Raw genomic sequence first — 18,242 nt, 5'->3', positions numbered from 1 at the left:
GTAATGCTTGTGTCCAGGTTGGAACCGGTGATTCTGATGCCTGGGTTGGAACCGATGATGCTGGTGACCGGTTTGGAGCCGGTGATGCTGGTGACTGGGTCAAAACTGGTGATGCTGGTTATCATTTTGAACTGATTATGCTATTGACTGGTTTGAAATTGGTGATGCTGGTGACCGGATTGGGACCGGAGATGCTGGTGACTGGTCTGGGACCAGTAATGCTTGTGACTGGGTTGAAACCGGTGATGCTGGTGACCAGATTGGAACTGTTGATGCTGGTGACCAGATTGGAACCGGTGATGCTGGTGACCGGATTGGAACCGGTGATGTTGGTGACCAGGTTGGAACCAGTGATGCTCATGACTGGGTTGGAACTGGTAATGCTGGTGACCGGTTTAGAGCCAGTGATACTGGTGACTGGCTGGGACCAGTGATGATGTTGACCAGACTGGGACCGGTGATGCTGGTGACTGGGTTTGAACCGGTGATGCTGGTGACCAGGTTGGAACCGGTGATGCTAGAGACTGGGTTTGGAACTGGTGATGCTGGTTACCGGATTGGGACCGGAGATGCTGGTGACCGGTCTGGGACCAGTAATGTTTGTGAACTGATTATGCTATTGACTGGTTTGAAATTGGTGATGCTGGTGACCAGATTGGGACCGGAGATGCTGGTGACCGGTCTGGGACTGGTATTGCTTGCGACTGGGTTGAAACCGGTGATGCTGGTGACCAGATTGGAACTGGTGATGCTGGTGACCGGATTGGAACCGGTGATGCTGGTGACTGGATTGGAACCGGTGATGCTGGTGACCAGATTGGAACCAGTGATGTTGGTGACCGGGTTGGAATTGGTGATGCTGATGACCGGGTTGGAACTGGTGATGCTGGTGACCAGAGATGCTGGTGACCAGATTTGAACTGGTAATGTAATTTACCAGTTTGGAACCGGTGATGCTGATGACCGGATTGGGACAGAAGATGCTGGTGACCAATCTGGGGCTGGTATTGCTTGTGACTGAGTTGGAACTGGTAATGCTGGTGACTGGGTTGGAACCAGTGATGCTGGTGACTGGGTCGAAACTGGTGATGCTAGTGATCAGGTTTTAACCCATGATGCTGGTTATCTGTTTGAACTGATAATGCTGTTGACCAGTTTAGAACTGGTGATGCTGGTGACCGGATTGGGACCGGAGATGATGGTGATCGGTCTGGGACCGGCGATCACTGGTGACTGGGTTGGAACTGGTGATCTAGTGACCAGTTTGGAACCAGTGATGCCGGTGACTGGATTGGTACCAGAAATGCTGGTGAATGACTGGAGCTGGTGATGCTGGTGACTGTACTGGGACCGGTGATGCTGATGACGAGGTTGGAACAGGTGATGCCGGTGACTGGGTTGGAACAGGTGATGCTGGTGACCGGGTTGGAACTTGTACCCTCCTGTACCTGACTGTTTCTGTCTCCCCCATGTCTCTCCCTCCTGGACCCTCCCCTCCTCCTTACCTCTCCCTCTATGATATGTAAGTAATAGATTGTTACTTACCATCATTAGCACAGACAGATGGAGGACCTGTGTGTTTCTGTCTCCCCCATGTCTCTCCCTCCTGGACCCTCCCCTCCTCCTTACCTCTCCCTCTATGATATATAAGTAATAGACTGTTACTTACCAACATTAGCATATACAGATGGAGACCTGTGTGTTTCTGTCTCCCCCATGTCTCTCCCTCCTGCACCCTCCCCTCCTTCTTACCTCTCCCTCTATGATGTATAAGTAATAGACTGTTACTTACCATCATTAGCATGGACAGATGGAGACCTGTCTGTTTCTGTCTCCCTCATGTCTCTCCCTCCTGCACCCTCCCCTCCTTCTTACCTCTCCCTCTATGATGTATAAGTAATAGACTGTTACTTACCATCATTAGCATGGACAGATGGAGACCTGTCTGTTTCTGTCTCCCTCATGTCTCTCCCTCCTGCACCCTCCCCTCCTTCTTACCTCTATGATGTATAAGTAATAGATTGTTACTTACCATCATTAGCATGGACAGATGGAGACCTGTGTGTTTCTGTCTCCCCCGTGTCTCTCCCTCCTGCACCCTCCCCTCCTTCTTACCTCTCCCTATATGATTATAAGTAATAGATTGTTACTTACCATCATTAGCATGGACAGATGGAGACCTGTGTGTTTCTGTCTCCCCCATGTCTCTCCCTCCTGCACCCTCCCCTCCTTCTTACCTCTCCCTCTATGATATATAAGTAATAGGTTGTTACTTACCATCATTAGCATGGACAGATGGAGACCTGTGTGTTTCTGTCTCCCCCTGCTGGTAGGAAAAGATGGAATTAGAAAATACTAAGAAAATGAGAAAGTTGGGAAATGTGGTCAGTAGAGAGGAGTGAGTATGATAACTTCCCCCAGGTTGTGGGGAGTGAATAGTAGCAGCCCTAGTTACTGTTGCAGTAAATACGAGATATCCTGCAAGCTGGGTAAGACAGGACATACGGTAAGCTAGAGGTATATGGTAAAGGGACAGGAATAATACAATTTAGTGATTAGTGTAACATGATGTTATATATGTGGCAGTGTATAGCAATATGTCTGTGTTCTCCCCATGTCACTCATGTCTCATTTCTCTTATTTCCAGGATGTGTTACCCCTGCAAAGATATATTCCCAAATGCTGTGATGCTTTAACCATGGTTCCATGTTAGGTGCTGCCCCTGCTAACACACAGGGCGGTATTCAATTGTTGCTCTTGTTGGGTGCGATCATCTGTCGCGCACCATTTTAGCTCGCAGCCTCAGGGAGGTGTGAGCTGAAATGGGCAAAAAGTGACCTGTTTGGGCACCCTTTCGTGAACGCGCCCAGCACTTTGGTTGGGGGTAGCTGTTTTACGCTGCTAAGTCCGACCACTATGGGAGTGATCAGAGTGATCTCTGCGATCTCCCATAGATGGGGATTGGGCAGGCTATAACAATTGAATACCACCCACAGAGTTTATGTACATGTCAATACCCCTCCATATTGGTATAGTTATTGCCTGGGCAGAAACTAGTAACATGTGCCTGTTGCCAGCAGGTACAGAGATACATGTAGCATCAAAGCAGCAATCTGGTGGTTTGTTTGTGTGATCCTGGGAGTATGTGGTGTAATGATGCAGAGATGTAATATAGCAGATACAGCTTTATAGCCATGTCTATGTGATTCTGGGAGTATGTGGTGTAATGACGCAGGGATGTAACACAGCAGATATAGCTTTGTAGCCATTTCTGTGTGATCCTGGGAGTATGTGGTGTAATGACGCAGGGGTGTAACACAGCAGATACAGCTTTGTAGCCATTACTGTGTGATCCTGGGAGTATGTGGTGTAATGATGCAGGGATGTAATATAGCAGATAGAGCTTTGTAGCCATTACTGTGTGATCCTGAGAGTATGTGGTGTAATAACGCAGGGATGTAACACAGCAGATACAGCTTTGTAGCCATTACTGTGTGATCCTGGGAGTATGTGGTGTAATGACGCAGGGATGTAACACAGCAGTTACAGCTTTGTAGCCATTACTGTGTGTTCCTGGGAGTATGTGGTGTAATGACGCAGGGATGTAACACAGCAGATACAGCTTTGTAGCCATTACTGTGTGTTCCTGGGAGTATGTGGTGTAATGACGCAGGGATGTAACACAGCAGATACAGCTTTGTAGCCATTACTGTGTGTTCCTGGGAGTATGTGGTGTAATGACGCAGGGATGTAACACAGCAGATACAGCTTTGTAGCTGTTACTGTGTGATCCTGGTAGTATGTGGTGTAATGACGCAGGCATATAACACAGTAGATACAGCTTTGTAGCCATTACTGTGTGATCCTGGGAGTATGTGGTGCAGTGACGCAGGGATATAACACAGCAAATATAGCTTTGTAGCCATTACTGTGTGAACCTGGGAGTATGTGGTGTAATGACGCAGGGATATAACACAACAGATACAGCTTTGTAGCCATTACTGTGTGATCCTGGGAGTATGTGGTGTAATCAGGGGCGGATTGGCAGTTACTTTCTGCGGGGAAAATCCCGGTGGGCCGATTGGTTGTGGGGCCGCTTTTCCATTGAGGCCCCGCCCCCTTATCCCCGTCACCAGCGGACTTACTATTTTTTTATAGCCACCCAGGCCGGCTGACTGTCAGCTCTGCCTTGCCGCGCCTGAGCCTCTCTCGCGAGGCCAGCGCGGCCTGTTTAAACCCTGCCCAGCATGGCTTTGGAGTCACACGCCGCGGAGGAGTGAAGAAAAGGAGTGGAGCGCCCTGCGGGTGACAGCAATGGAGGTAAGTTGCGGCGCCGGCGGGAATGGTAGGCCGCCCAGGCAGTCTGTCTCCTCTCTACTCTTCCCTCCCCAGGCTGTGAAGTGTCAAGTTTAATTTCACAGCCTGGGGAGAGGGCAGAGCGGAGAGGAAAATTTTTGGCTAGCTGCAGTGCAGGACATTGGGGCTAGGTCCATCAGGAGAGACTCGGGATGTCTGGGGTGGGGGCCCTTCTAAGGGGGAGAGGAGATGATCTAAGGGGAAAGGGGGATGATGTGTCTAAGGGGGAGGGGGTGAGCGGAGATGATCTGTCTAAGGGGGAGAGGGTGAGGGGAGATGATCTGTCTAAGGGAGAGGGGAGATGATGTGTCTAAGGGGGAGGGGAGATGATGTGTCTAAGGGTGATGGGAGATGATCTGTCTAAGGGGGAGGAGAGATGATGTGTCTAAGGGGGAGGAGAGATGATGTGTCTAAGGGGGAGGGGGTGAGGGGAGATGATGTGTCTAAGGGGGAGATGATGTGTCTAAGGGGGAGAGGGTGAGGGGAGATGTTGTGTCTAAGGGGAAGAGGGTGAGGGGAGATGATGTGTCTAAGGGGGAGAGGGTGAGGGGAGATGATGTGTCTATGGGAGAGGGGAGATGATGTGTCTAAGGGGGAGAGGGTGAGGGGAGATGATTTTTCTAAGGGGGAGAGGGTGAGGGGAGATGATGTGTCTAAGGGGGAGAGGGTGAGGGGAGATGTTGTGTCTAAGGGGGAGAGGGTGAGGGGAGATGATGTGTCTAAGGGGGAGAGGGGAGATGATGTGTCTAAGGGGGAGATGATGTGTCTAAGGGGGAGGGGAGATGATGTGTCTAAGGGGGAGAGGGTGAGGGGAGATGATCTGTTGGAGAGGGGGAGAGATCTGCTGAACTGGGGGGAGATGGACTTTCTGTGGGGGAGGGGGGTCTGCCTTACTGAGATGATCTGTCTGTGGGGTGGGCTCATTTTGTTCTAAGGAGATATATTTCTGTGGGGGAGGGGAGCTGCTATACTGAGATGATCTGTTCTAAGGGGAGATATTTCTGTGGGGAGGGGTCTGCTATACTAGGTGGAGATGATCTGTCTGTAGGGAGGGGGCTCTGGTACACTAGGGGTGCAGGAAATGATGATCTATTGGGAGGGGGGTATTCTGTGCTAAGGGGAGATGACCTGAGTGTGAGAAAGAAGGGCTATTCTGTGCTAGGGCAGGAAGTTGCCACTGAGGAGATGCAGGAGAATGGCGCCTGGGAGACGCAGGAGGATAGCACTGTGGGGAGACACAGGCGGATGGTGCCAGAGAGAATTGGGGGTGGCACTGGAGAGGTGCAGGGGGATAGCGCTGAAGAAACACATGAGGAGATAGGCTGGAGACACACCAAGGTGATGATGCTGGAGACACACATATAGGACAGTAGGAACGCTGGTACTATTAGATGAGAACACGGGGCACAGTAATCTTCAGTAAGATTACAATTCTAATGAAACCATATAGTACCAAATGAGCAAATATATTTTATTAATATTAAATTGTTCAATATAAGAAACTCCCATATTGTCCTGCCCCAAAACATCTGTTACTATGTATTATCTGGTTAAACCTCTGTTGCATGATGATGACATTGGCTTTATTGCTACACAAACAGGCGGCTTCCGGACTATGTGATCTCCTGCATGAATAGTGATCACCGACTCAAGAAACTGTCTGTCCAAGAAGGATCAATTTCTTCAGAGGTTCCCCGATGCAGAGAAAACATATAGGTAAGAAAATACTCACTCACATGCATGCTGTCATTATTCCCAAAAGAGAGGGATTGGGGGCATGGCCATCATCTCCTGGAGCTGTGGGCATGCCCCTAGCATGAAATAATGGGGGGAGTGGCTTGTGGGCATGGCATTTCTCATTAGACCACACCCCTTATAATTAGGCCACACCCACTTTTCCAGGGGCGCGCGTAGGCGCGCACACATAGGGCCTCTTCCACACTTTTTTCCAGGGCCACTTTAAATTTCCAATCCACTCCTGGGTGTAATGATGCAGGGATGTAACACAGTAGATTCAGCTTTGTAGCCATGCCTGTGTGGAGAGAAATAATGAATAAACCATATAAAATAAATGTTTTGTATAATACTTACATTATGTTCTCTACCCTGGGCTGTATAGGAGGCACTGCTTTTCTGGGTACAGCTGGAAGGAGAGGTACATACATGTTATAGAACATCTTTATTTGAGCAGCTTGAAATGACTCTGGGCTTATTTATTAATCATGTAAATAAATGTTAAATATCACAGTGAGCAATATATAAAGACCTGTAACACTACCACAGTCTCAGGATGTTGATATCATAGATGTCTGATCTACATGAGTGTAACCTATATTTACTTACTCTCTCGGAATGCCCGGGAGACTCCCAAATCTTGGTAGGCACCTGGAAAAGCAGGCACGTCGCCCAGAACCCCTTCAAGGCTGCCCAGTGCCGCTCACTTCCAGAGTTAAGTGGTTGGTCTGGACAGATTGATAACTCTTTTCATGCTGATTTTGTGGCCATGTCACCATGGCACTGTCCATCTCTTTACAATGCAGGTAATCACAGCATTGTTTAACAGGGGGCTAACAGAATTACCGCAGCTGTAATCAGTGCCGCGCATGTGCCGCTTTTGTGAATGTAATGTTGCATGTGCAGCACTGATTACAGCTGCGGTAAGTTAGAGCAGGCAGGGAAAAGTATCTATTTCCAGAAAAGCTGTCATCACAAAAATGACAGCTTTTCAGCATAGATAGTTATGGAGCGGAGGAATGATGAATTCCTCTGGAAATTAGGTAGAACTCTATGCGAGTTCTAAACCTAATTACCCCCATCGAATATTTAGTAATGATGAGTCATAGAGTCAGAGATGTATAATGCAGCAGGGATTGCCTTCATCTGTTGGAGTCCCTTGATGGCCAGTGACCAATTTCAGAAGCTTTGTGGCATATAAATCCAGCACTTATTTTAAAGGTCTCACAATTGAGCATTATTATTATTATTATTTATTTATATGGTGCCACAAGTGATCCACAGTGCCTTACAAAGTACATAAACAAATAAGTAACCAGCGACTTACAATACAATGCAGGACACAGACATGTATAATAACATAGTTATATATTAGCAACCTTTATACCCACATAAGCAGCCAAGTGTTAGTTGTCCTAGTATGGAGAAAGAGATAAATGAAATTACAATAGGGAGAAGCACAAGAGGGTAGAGGGCCCTGCTCAAAAGAGCTTACATTCTGAAAGGGAGGGGCAGACAAACAGGAGTGACACAGATGAGATAGGCAGGGAGGAAGGAAGATGTACAGTATATATATATATATACGCGTTTCGTCAAGTTAATAGACTTCTTCAAGGGATGTGTAACTCCTGTGGGGTACCTGGTATAAATACCCACTTAATGGGACAAACTGGGAGGTGTTCAGAATTGGATGTGACATCACTTCCGGTTTTCGTTAATTATATATTTGTTTTATTAAGAAAAAAGATATGTTTTGTATATATCAAGTACTCTAATTGCTAGTTATTATAAAATCGCAATTTTTATTGCAGAAATATCCATGCATTTAGTCTTCTTAAAATCCATGTGAGTGGTCATGTGATAGTCGCGTCGCATAATTTCCGCCCATCTAGCTGTTTACAGTGTTCTATTTCTGCCCTTCTGGTGCTATTCACCGGAGCTTTAAGGATGTGCTTCTTCTTGTGCTTCCGCCTGGAGGTCGCGGTCATGTAATTGGTGTCGGCCATCTTGGTGCTCTTGGTCATGTGACTAGCGGTGGCCATCTTGATGCTCTCAATCAGGTGATAAGTGTTGGTGGCCATCTTCATACTCGCAGTCTTGTGGTTGGCGGTGGCCATCTTGCTACTCCCAATTTAATGGTTAGCATCGGCCATCTTACAGCTCTTGGTCGGGTAGCGCTTGCTGGCCATCTTGGTGCTCTCGATTTGTTGCATGCATCTTTAGATTCCCTAGTGCGGCCATCTTAGTACACCCAGGTTTGCAGAATCCTCTACATCGCGATCTGATGATACAGTAAGTGATGGACAAGCATCTTGAAGTATAGAAAGACAGACATCTGTATATTTCTCACGGATAATTATCCTATATGAATAAGAGATGGTATTAGTACTTATATCCACATAGGTAATAAATTGCAGGTTCCCGTAGTCATAAATTTAGCATACAAATATCCTTCTAAAATAATTGTCAAAAGGTGTATCAATCCCTATAGTTTGAAGAGGACTATTAGATTGTGTAATCATAATGAGAATCATTTGGACTGTGTAGGGGATGAGTCCAAAAGGACCAAACTAATAATAAAAAAGGGGAAAAAAAGACGAAAGAAGAAAATATAGTAATTTTCTGATGGTATAATAGTCATTCCAAAGTCCGGGGGGGAGTGTGTGTGTGTGTGAATGGCTTTATAAGTTATCCATCTTTAGTATGTAGTATTCTCTTAGTAGGTGCTTCTTCTTGCGATGATCAGTTGATCAGTCTTTTCTCAGATAGTCCAGGGTTTTTCTGCTACTAGATAGTTGCAGGCTGACGGAGTAGGAAAAGTGAATCTCGTAACGTACTACAGTTCCTGGTCTTCCGTGGTGGTCTCCCACCCAAGTACTAGCCCGGCCCATCACTGCTTAGCTTCCAAGATCTGACGAGATTGGGCGCTTATAGCCAGGTATGACTGTAGGAAACTACGAGATTCACAAACTGACATCCGAACCAATGTCTTATAGAAAGGGTGCTATCTCATAGCTATCGTTAAATACTCACGGGGTCATTGTGTATAGTTCGAAGATCCAGTACATTTCTCTTCTGGCCAACTTATTTGCCAGATCGCCACCCCTTTCTCCAAGTTGTACATATTTGATTGCTTTGAAGGTCAAATCTTCTGGATTAGATTGATGCTGCTGGATGAAGTGTTGAGATAACAAATGTCCCTCTACTTTTATTCTTGATTTTTTGGATATGTTCTTGTAACCTTAATTTATGGGTCGTTTAGTTTTACCAACATACTTGGTTCCACAAGTACACTCTAGCAGGTATATGACTGATGTGGAGTTGAAATTCAATGATTTTTAATCTTTTATTCCTTGCTGTTCGTGGAATTATGAAAGGTTCTTCTTTGTCTATGTATATATTTACAAATATTACATTTGCCACATTTATAGCAACCAGGACAACTGTGGAAGGCAGTCTGTTTTTGAAGTGTTGGGGTTTGTTGAGGCAGGAGGAAGATCATACAAGAGAAGGAACATGTAACCGATTCTAAAGAAAAAGGAATTTTTTTAAAAAAATGTATATTTATTAAAGATCTACACGAAATACAGCAAACTATGTCTACAAAGAGACAGACAAAATTCACTGAAAATAACAATAGAAATACACAAGAACATAATTCAGTGGTATTAATAAAACTGTGGGATACAATTTTAAGTTTTAAGAGAAAGAGAAAAGACCAGCAAGGAGAGCAGAATATAAGAAGAACAAGGGAGACAGCGTGGCTAGTACTGTCAAAGAAAAAGAGTAAAGGGGGAAAAATAAAGAAGATTAGGTGAATGGGGAACTAGCATTGAAAAAGGACAACCAGGGGGCCCAGACCTTATCAAATGTTCTGCAAGAGTGGTTAAGGATACTGGTCATGTATTCCATTCGCTGAACCGATCAGACCCTATTGATGACTGAATGTAGGGAAGGAGGCATTAACTGTTTCCAATCAGCTGACAGGTAGCAGCTGATAGGATGTGCCTGATTAATTTGTTTTGGTGATAGATGGCAACCAGAAAAGGTAGTAGAAAAAATTTGGTGTCCAAAGGGATCGGGAGGTGAGTGATTGAGATGATCAAATTCTTAATATTTATATATGTGCCTTCTGACAAGCACCCACGCCAGCATCTATCGGATGTGTCAGGAAACATCTTTTTCAGTTGGGAAGGGACCAGGTACCATCTATAAAGAATTTTATAAACGTTCTCTTTTATTCTAATGCAAATGGAGCTGGAGGCGGCTCTCTCCCCAATCATAAGGGTTCAGGGTTTCACCCAGATCTCGTTCCCAGGCTAACTCGTGTGGGTCTCGCGTTGAGTCTAAAGGTGTGGAGAGTTCTGAGTCAGAGCCGATATTAGGCCAGCAGTGGAGGAGTGGCGTAAACACATGATCTCAGCAGGACTCAGAGAACGGTGAACAAGGTGGTGTTTAACTATATTACGAAAATTCCGGAGTTGCAGATATTGGAAAAAATGTTTGGAGGGGATATGAAATTTAGATTGAAGTTATCGATTCCTGCCTATCTATACCTTCTAACAATCGATTCCTGCCTATACCTTCTAAACAATATTCCTTCCTATACCTTCTAAAATTGTCGCTATTCAGCATAATGAGTCGCACAAGAAATAAATGCTTTCAGACTTTGAATGTGGTACCAAAGCACAAACGGATATTCAATATAAAAACAGATGGTTACACGCTGTGATCTAAATACAATTAGCGCAAATAAATCATACAGACCCAAGGTACAGTTGTTACATACACACGCGCTCTGGTCCCAAATACCGGCATCAGCAATAGAAACCTCCGTCAACAGCACAGCAAGAAGACTCTCGAATGAGGTCAGAGAGCACACATATATACTCTTACGGGGATAGGCAATACAATAGGACAGATTGGCATGATTCCATTGGTTCTCCGTCGTGATGCTTTTGTTACAGGATAGTTCATAGGTTAATTCAAAAGGACACAAGTCAGCCTCCGACAGCCCTTTGTCTCCTTTTTCCCGCTGCATGCAAATCTAAGCTGTTAACATTACAGAGTACATTTTAATGTTTTAACTCTCTATAGTCCATAATTTGCAGACGCATGTTGCTATCTTTTCACCGATAGAACCGGAGATCTGCAAATACACATCGGATCAGAATGGCACCAAACATGATCTACTTATTATGTACTAAACCTTAGTTGCAGAAAACAGTAATTTCTGTACATGCTGGCATTGTGAATGAATCGCATAATAATAACCCTTTGCGCTATGGAACCATTGCTTTAAGTGTATGTATGCAAGGGAAAACAACGCTAAATAGCGTTGTGTGTCTGGGAGTCTGTGGGGTACTTAGCGAGCAGCACTAGGCTGAAAAGGTATCTTTGAGTGTGTGGGACTAAGTCAGTATTGGTTGTGTAGGGATTGTATAAAGTGTTCTAATGAGTTTCAGATGCACAGCGCAGTTTAACTATATTACACTCTCTGCGCTATGAGATTTGTGTTAACCTCGCAGCTAGGTGTTTTACTAACTAGCGCTGTGTAAGTGTTGCAGTGTGCTGGAATGTTATCCTTAGGTGTTTTGACTACTGACAGTATGATTTTGAGAAGGATTAATAAAAGTGTTCTAATGCTAATGATTAACTATTTTGCGTTGTGCACTGTTTAACATCGCGTGTATGTGTTAATTTGAATGCAGGGAAAAAACCACTAATTTGATACTATTTTGCGCTGTTCATATTTAAGTATGTGGTGATTTTAATTTGTTGGAAAGTCATTTTTATGTATGTGAAACACTGTCGGTATGTGTTTGAGGAAGATTGTTAAAAGTCTTGAATTGCTATCAATTAGCAATTTAGCGTTGTATTTTTTGTACTATGTGGATTTGACAAAATGGCGCTGTGTGACCTATTCTAAGATGGAGTCTTGTCGACATTCGCAAGATGGCGTTGCGCAAACTGTCTGCCAATCATCCGGCTTCGACAGTCCACCCTTTGATAGCCAACCAAGTGCTATCACAACCTATTTTGAATCTGTTTAGCCATGCATGAGAATATACCGTTTAATGTTATCATGGTATGACACGGTTTGGTCATTTGAAACATTAGATAATCCGTCTCAAGGAGGGTATAACAACCCTTATACACTATCTGCGGATCCTTAAGGGACCGTTGGCAGGATGTGGGAACTCATCTAGCCTATAAAGGAAGTTTGGACAGGGGGATTGGGACTGCATTACCTAAGATGACTTAAAAATAACATCAACGATACACTCATGCACAACCACACAAATCCAGATCACATTATTATAGGACACATTCTAATTCAGGGTTGTAATTCAGTTCTTCCTTAACCTTAGTATCCAAAGCTCTGTCGCTCACCGCCATCATCTCAATTTCTGGGTTTGCCCTAGTACATTTCTTACACTTCAACAACACTCCTCTACCTGTTCCTCCACTTCAGTCAATGAAGCTTTATGGTTCTTCCAGAATTCCCACTTTAACTGCAGAATTTCGTCCAACTTCCGGTCTATCACCTCCTTGGGATCTCTGGTGTTATTTGTAATATACGTGCAACACTTTACCCCTAACTGGGTGGCCAATGTCACACAATACCCTCCTGTAACAGCTGTTAAGTAATTCAACACTAGTCTATATTGCACAAGTTCTTATAAGCTTGTAACTCTTTATCTGTATATATAAATGTGTCATCATACATCTCGGTGATATTATCTATTAATTTTGCAAGACTTTGAATATACCTAAAATTTAAAGTACCTCGAGCGATACTGGTGGGATCTAGTGCTACCAACACTTGGAAGCCAGTTGTCTCACTAATCAACTGTGTAGCTGCATGTATATCACCAGGTATCATGTTTCTCTTGTCACAATGTTCATAATGTGTATGAAGATATGGAGATGGGGTGTTTTTATGGATACCAAGCATTTCACCATGTGTAAGGGTCATAACTTCTGGAAGTATTCTTCCCAAATAACATAAACCTTCTGAACTCGGGGAAAGCCACTTGTACGCTTTTCTACCACATATAAAATACACGTCATCAGGGAGAACATAAGGGATTGAAAACATCATTGTCATTAAACAAATTTCTCTTGCATATGATCCTACTTCAGGTTCTCCCATCTGGTCAAGACATGTCTCTGGTTATATAATCTTGGCACAATACCCTTCTGGTACCTTACCAACCATTTCTTTAGTATCACTAAGTGTATATCGATACCTAAAGTGTTTCCCGTTTGATCTAATTGTGCGTAACAGTTTGTATTTCCATTGGCTCATTATCAGCTCTCCGTGAGAAGGTCATCGTCTGGTTATTCCCCGTCACTTCCCAACTCCCTGGTTTATTGGAGTTGGTTATGTTCAAACATAAAAGTGATCTATCTACTTGGAATTGATGGAGTTTGAAATGAGGCGGCTTGGATGAGAGGAATTTCCCATCCAGCATTTTCCATTTTTGTAATTCTAAGATTTCTGAAACATTCGATGGAAATGGCACCAACCCTACATTATGAGGCACATGTGAGCACACCCAACAATCAGTTTGATTTAAGACTTTGCCTACCATGTCATGATAATCCTCTAAAGGATACCCACCCCAATACGGGTTACTTTTAGGCTGGCACTGTTGGATACCCTTTTCATCAACTAGGGACCCACAAAGTTCACAAATACAGAAATCTTCAGACGATAAACCTTCACACTGCCCCCGAGTTTCAGTTATCACAGATCTCTTAACAATTACTGTACTAAGATTGGTCAGACACTCCCCTGATTGGCATAGCACTCCTTCTCTCTACTCCACTCCATTAAGATCAACATCAGCTCCCATCTCCTTTATCTGTCCTCCGTCACTTTAATGCCACCAGTTCCACCACTTGGGCCGAGTGTGGTGGACCTAAAGGTTCGGCTTCTATAACGTCCTCGTCGTTTACCACAGCATAACCTGTACATAACTCTCCAGTGTCAGTTTGTCTATGACAACTCCCATCCAAGTAAAATGTCACATCTACATTTTCTAAAGGTGTATCCCATATGTCAGGTCTTGAAGTAAAGGTTTGATTCAGATATTCCATACAATCATGTGCATCAATATACCTGCAGAACTCACCTGTTGCCAGAGGCTCACCTCTCTCCACCCTTTGTGCATCATGTTGCACATATGGTAAATACGTAGCTGGGTTTAACGTACTGCACCTTTTGATGGTGATGTTTGCAGGTGCTATTAAGGCTAGTTCCCATTTTGTGAACCTAGCTGAGCAGACATTTCTGGTTTGGGCAGAGTTTAGCAAAGCAGATACAGCATGGGGAGTATAGACAATCATATCATGGCCTAGTAGCACATCCTCCCTCTTACTGACCAATAGAGCAGTCGCTGCTACATTTCTTAAACACGTTGGGAATGATATTGCCACAGTGTCCAATTGTGCACTGTAGTATGCTACGGGCTTCACCATGGCATCACCATGATTTTGTGTGAGGACACCTGCTGCGCAACCATCGGCTTCCGTACAATACAAATCAAAAGGTTTTTCATAGTCAGGTATTCCCAATGCAGGTGCTTTTGTCAGACTATCCTTAAGGAAAGCCTGCTCTGATTCCTCTATGTGTATGACACGATCGGGCTTTGAAGAAGAGACTAAGGACCTCATTCAGAGTCAGTTGTAGCGACCGCACGGTCGTAAGGGCTACGACCGCAAAATCCGATCGTACGGCAGGTCGATCGTAAACAAAGTGACGCCCATTCGTTAGCACTGCACCTCCTCTAGCTACCGACTGATCTGATAGAACGAACGAGACAGTCGTAGTCAGGCGCTGTATGCTAATTATGTTCTGATGTTTGCGGCCGTATGTGTTGTATTGCTGGTCACATGTCATGTTTACATGGACTATCGATCAGCTTGTTATTAGCTTGTTGTCAATTATCTAATTAAGATTGTTTAACTCTTGCTGTTCTTTTTAACCAGTTTTTTTTCATGTGTCAATAAAGTTTATTGTTTTTTTCGTGGGTGTTTTCTCCGTTCTCTTTTTTTCTAAATTTCCAAAACAAAGTAATGTTTATTATCTGTGAATGTACTGTTGCTAATTGTGTTAACTTTAAAAATGCATGTGCATTTTGCGTTAGGATCATTTGCACTCTTATGTTTGAAATTGCACACTGCGTGTTTTATCCTATCAAATCTGACCTTATTTTTCGGGTCACATGATTAAAGGATTGGCCAATAGTGTTATTTTTTAGGAAACTGAGTAAATATTTTAGCCAGTCATCTTTATTTTACCCCATGTATATTTCATGTTTTCTTAAAAATCGGCCATTGCCATCATGAGAGCCGCGGCCTTTATCCGTAGAGAATTATTGATTCTCGTTCAGATCATGGACAGGCGGATTACGACCGCCCAGCCTCCAATTTCAAACCGCATAAAGTGGGCGGCCTATGCGGAGGTGAGGCGAGCCCTTCGCAGTGCGGGATATAGGCGCAATATAGCGCAACTAGAGAGGTGGTGGTCACATCTGCGCCACCGGTCGCCATTCCTTTTGCGAAATTTGCGGGCGCAATTACGCAGACGTAAGTATGCGTTTGTATAAATGTTTGTATAAATTAGTGGACTGTTAAAAATGTGTTCCTTTTCCAATTCTTTTAGTAAATGTAAAGAAAACCTCATGTATGATGTCCCTATTGTCCTGAATGTGTAAAGTGTACTTGTATTGTGTAGCCGAAATTGAAAACCAAACTTATTTTTTTTTAATATCTTTAAATTTTAGAAACACAGTGGAGACAGAGAAAGGCCCGCAGATTTGGAGGCAATGCAGGTCCCAACCTGCAGACCTCCCTCACCTTCCCCATCCACTCACCCAGCCCTCCATCCCCACCACCATACTCCCCCAGTAACCCTCCCTCCCTCTTCCAAACCTCCCCTAGTATTCCTCCCTCCCCTGCCCACTCATCCCAAATCTCCACTCCCGTGCCCGAGTCCTCATCCCAAATATCCCCTCCCTTTGATGTTTGCCACTCCATTTCCACTCCCACCATTCCCCCAACTCCAACTTACTCCCCATCTCCAGCACCATCTCCATCGGGTGCTTTGTTACAATGCTCTGATGGTATGTGTTTTGTAATCTTTTTTTTTTTTTTTTGGAGTGTTGTTGTTATCCCTGTTTTTGTAAACATTTTTGGGCGGTGTTTATTTTCTATTTTTCAGTATGGGTGTCAAAATCATTGCGCAGTAATGCTGTTATTCAATATTTTGTGCTTATGTTTTGTGCCTGGGCCATTTTTTTTGGGGGGGGAGCCCAAAAATGTATGCCTTATGGGGTTTCCAAAATGCTTTTTATTTGGTGTAAAAATTGATTACATTTGGATTAGTATTTTAGATTTAAATAAAACATGTCACAGAACTTGGGAAGGTGATAGGAACCAGACTAAACTTGTTAATGTTGTGTACACTGTGTTTAAAATGTACTAAGATGTAACTTCATTAGGAAAAGTGATGTTTGCCATAGCAAACAAACACATTGTATTTTTGGATTATCAAGAACATTCTAGAAGTGAATACGTGCAGTGTGTTTTAAGGATATGGCCATCATGACTTAAGAATACACCTCCCAGTTTTTTTTTTAACATCCTAGGGGTTTTTTGCTTATGCCACATAGTTAGGGTTTCCAATTGTTTTTACACCATAAAAGTTTCAACATATTAATAATGTTGTGTGGATGAAACATTCGAACACACCCTAACATCATTGTGTTTTCCCACTTTTTGGGACATTGACTAATGTTTAATGTTCAAATGTTGGACATTTTTTAAATGTTTTTAATCTACAAATACATTTTTCTGTCCACAGATCTAACCAACATCATGGTGGAAATTCGGGAGGAGCTGAGACGAACAAGTGGCCATTTGTTGGAGGTCTACTGCTGCCTACAGCGTATTGTGGGGAGTCTGGAGAGATTTTAGTTTTTTTTTGTCCTCTTTGTCCATTTAAAAATGTACTTTATTACAGTAAAGTTTTTGTTGGAAAAACATTTGTCCTCTTTTATTTTAAAAATTAAAGGGTGTAATTCAGCATTTCAAATACTTTGTGAACAAAGCTAGGTGCCTTTCCATAGTGTAACAAATTCAAAAATGTTTTTGTAAACCTTAAGAACATTTGCAGTAATGTTTTTTAAAAGTTTTGTTGGGTTTGCCCTACATTATCCACCTCAAAATGGCTTTCCCAAAAAATTTACACCAAACATTTTTATTTAGGAAAATCATTTATTAACTAACAAACATGTTGCCAACATGCTTTTAATCGTAAAAAGCATTTCATCACAGAATCACATAAAAAATGTCCTCAGGGTTTTTCAAAATAAAATATCTGGCTTAGTCAGATATAAACAACAATAGTAAAAAACAAACATAACATTTTTTTTTAAACAGACAAATTAATACAAGAAAAGGCAAATTAACTAAACATGTTGTGGTATATCCGGGCAAAATTTGTTAGTTGTCCAAAAACAGTACAGGGTATTGCCAATGGGTTCCATTAGCTTTGCAGTTTTGGAAAGTGTTGTGATTTTGGTGAAAAAAAAAAAAAAATTAGGTACATCTTAAAATACATTTGCTGTAAGTGTAAAAATCAAAATAAATGTAAAAATTTTTACCTTACAAATCGTAAAACAACAGAATTGCATCTGGCCCCCCCGACAGCATCACAACATTTTCCTCCGGGGGGCCATCCTCTGGCAAGGCATCCTCTGGCTGCATGGGTACTCGACTCCTTATTGCAATGTTGTGTAAAATCCCACAAAGGACCACAATGCGAGAAACCATATCCGGCGAGTAAATGAGTGCACCACCAGAGTGATGGAGACACCAGAACCGGCCCTTTAAAAGGCCGATACAGCGTTCCACCACCTGCCTGGTGGCAGTAAACGCGGCGTTATATTGAGTTTGTGGCGCTGGTGTGGGAGTCAAATAAGGAGTCAGCAGCCAGGGTGTGCAAGGATATCCACTGTCACCTGATGGAAATGGGACACCAAAAGATACATAAATTGACCATGAAAACATGTTTACACTATTACTATAGCTACATCCTGGATTTATACTTACCAAGAAGTCACGCGTCACCAGCTTGCAGT

General features: G+C 43.4%; 1 pseudogene; it reads right to left on the bottom strand.

Moving 5' to 3' along the window:
• Positions 1-8,923: 8,923 nt before the first annotated feature.
• LOC148442448 (5S ribosomal RNA) lies at positions 8,924-9,042 on the bottom strand (annotated as a pseudogene).
• Positions 9,043-18,242: the final 9,200 nt, after the last annotated feature.

Source organism: Taudactylus pleione, unplaced genomic scaffold, assembly GCF_031769625.1.
Source record: "Taudactylus pleione unplaced genomic scaffold, aTauple2 ptg001508l, whole genome shotgun sequence".
NCBI lineage: Eukaryota > Metazoa > Chordata > Amphibia > Anura > Myobatrachidae > Taudactylus > Taudactylus pleione.
The sequence above is the reverse complement of the archived record's forward strand: the minus strand, read 5'-3'. Positions and strand labels throughout refer to the sequence as shown.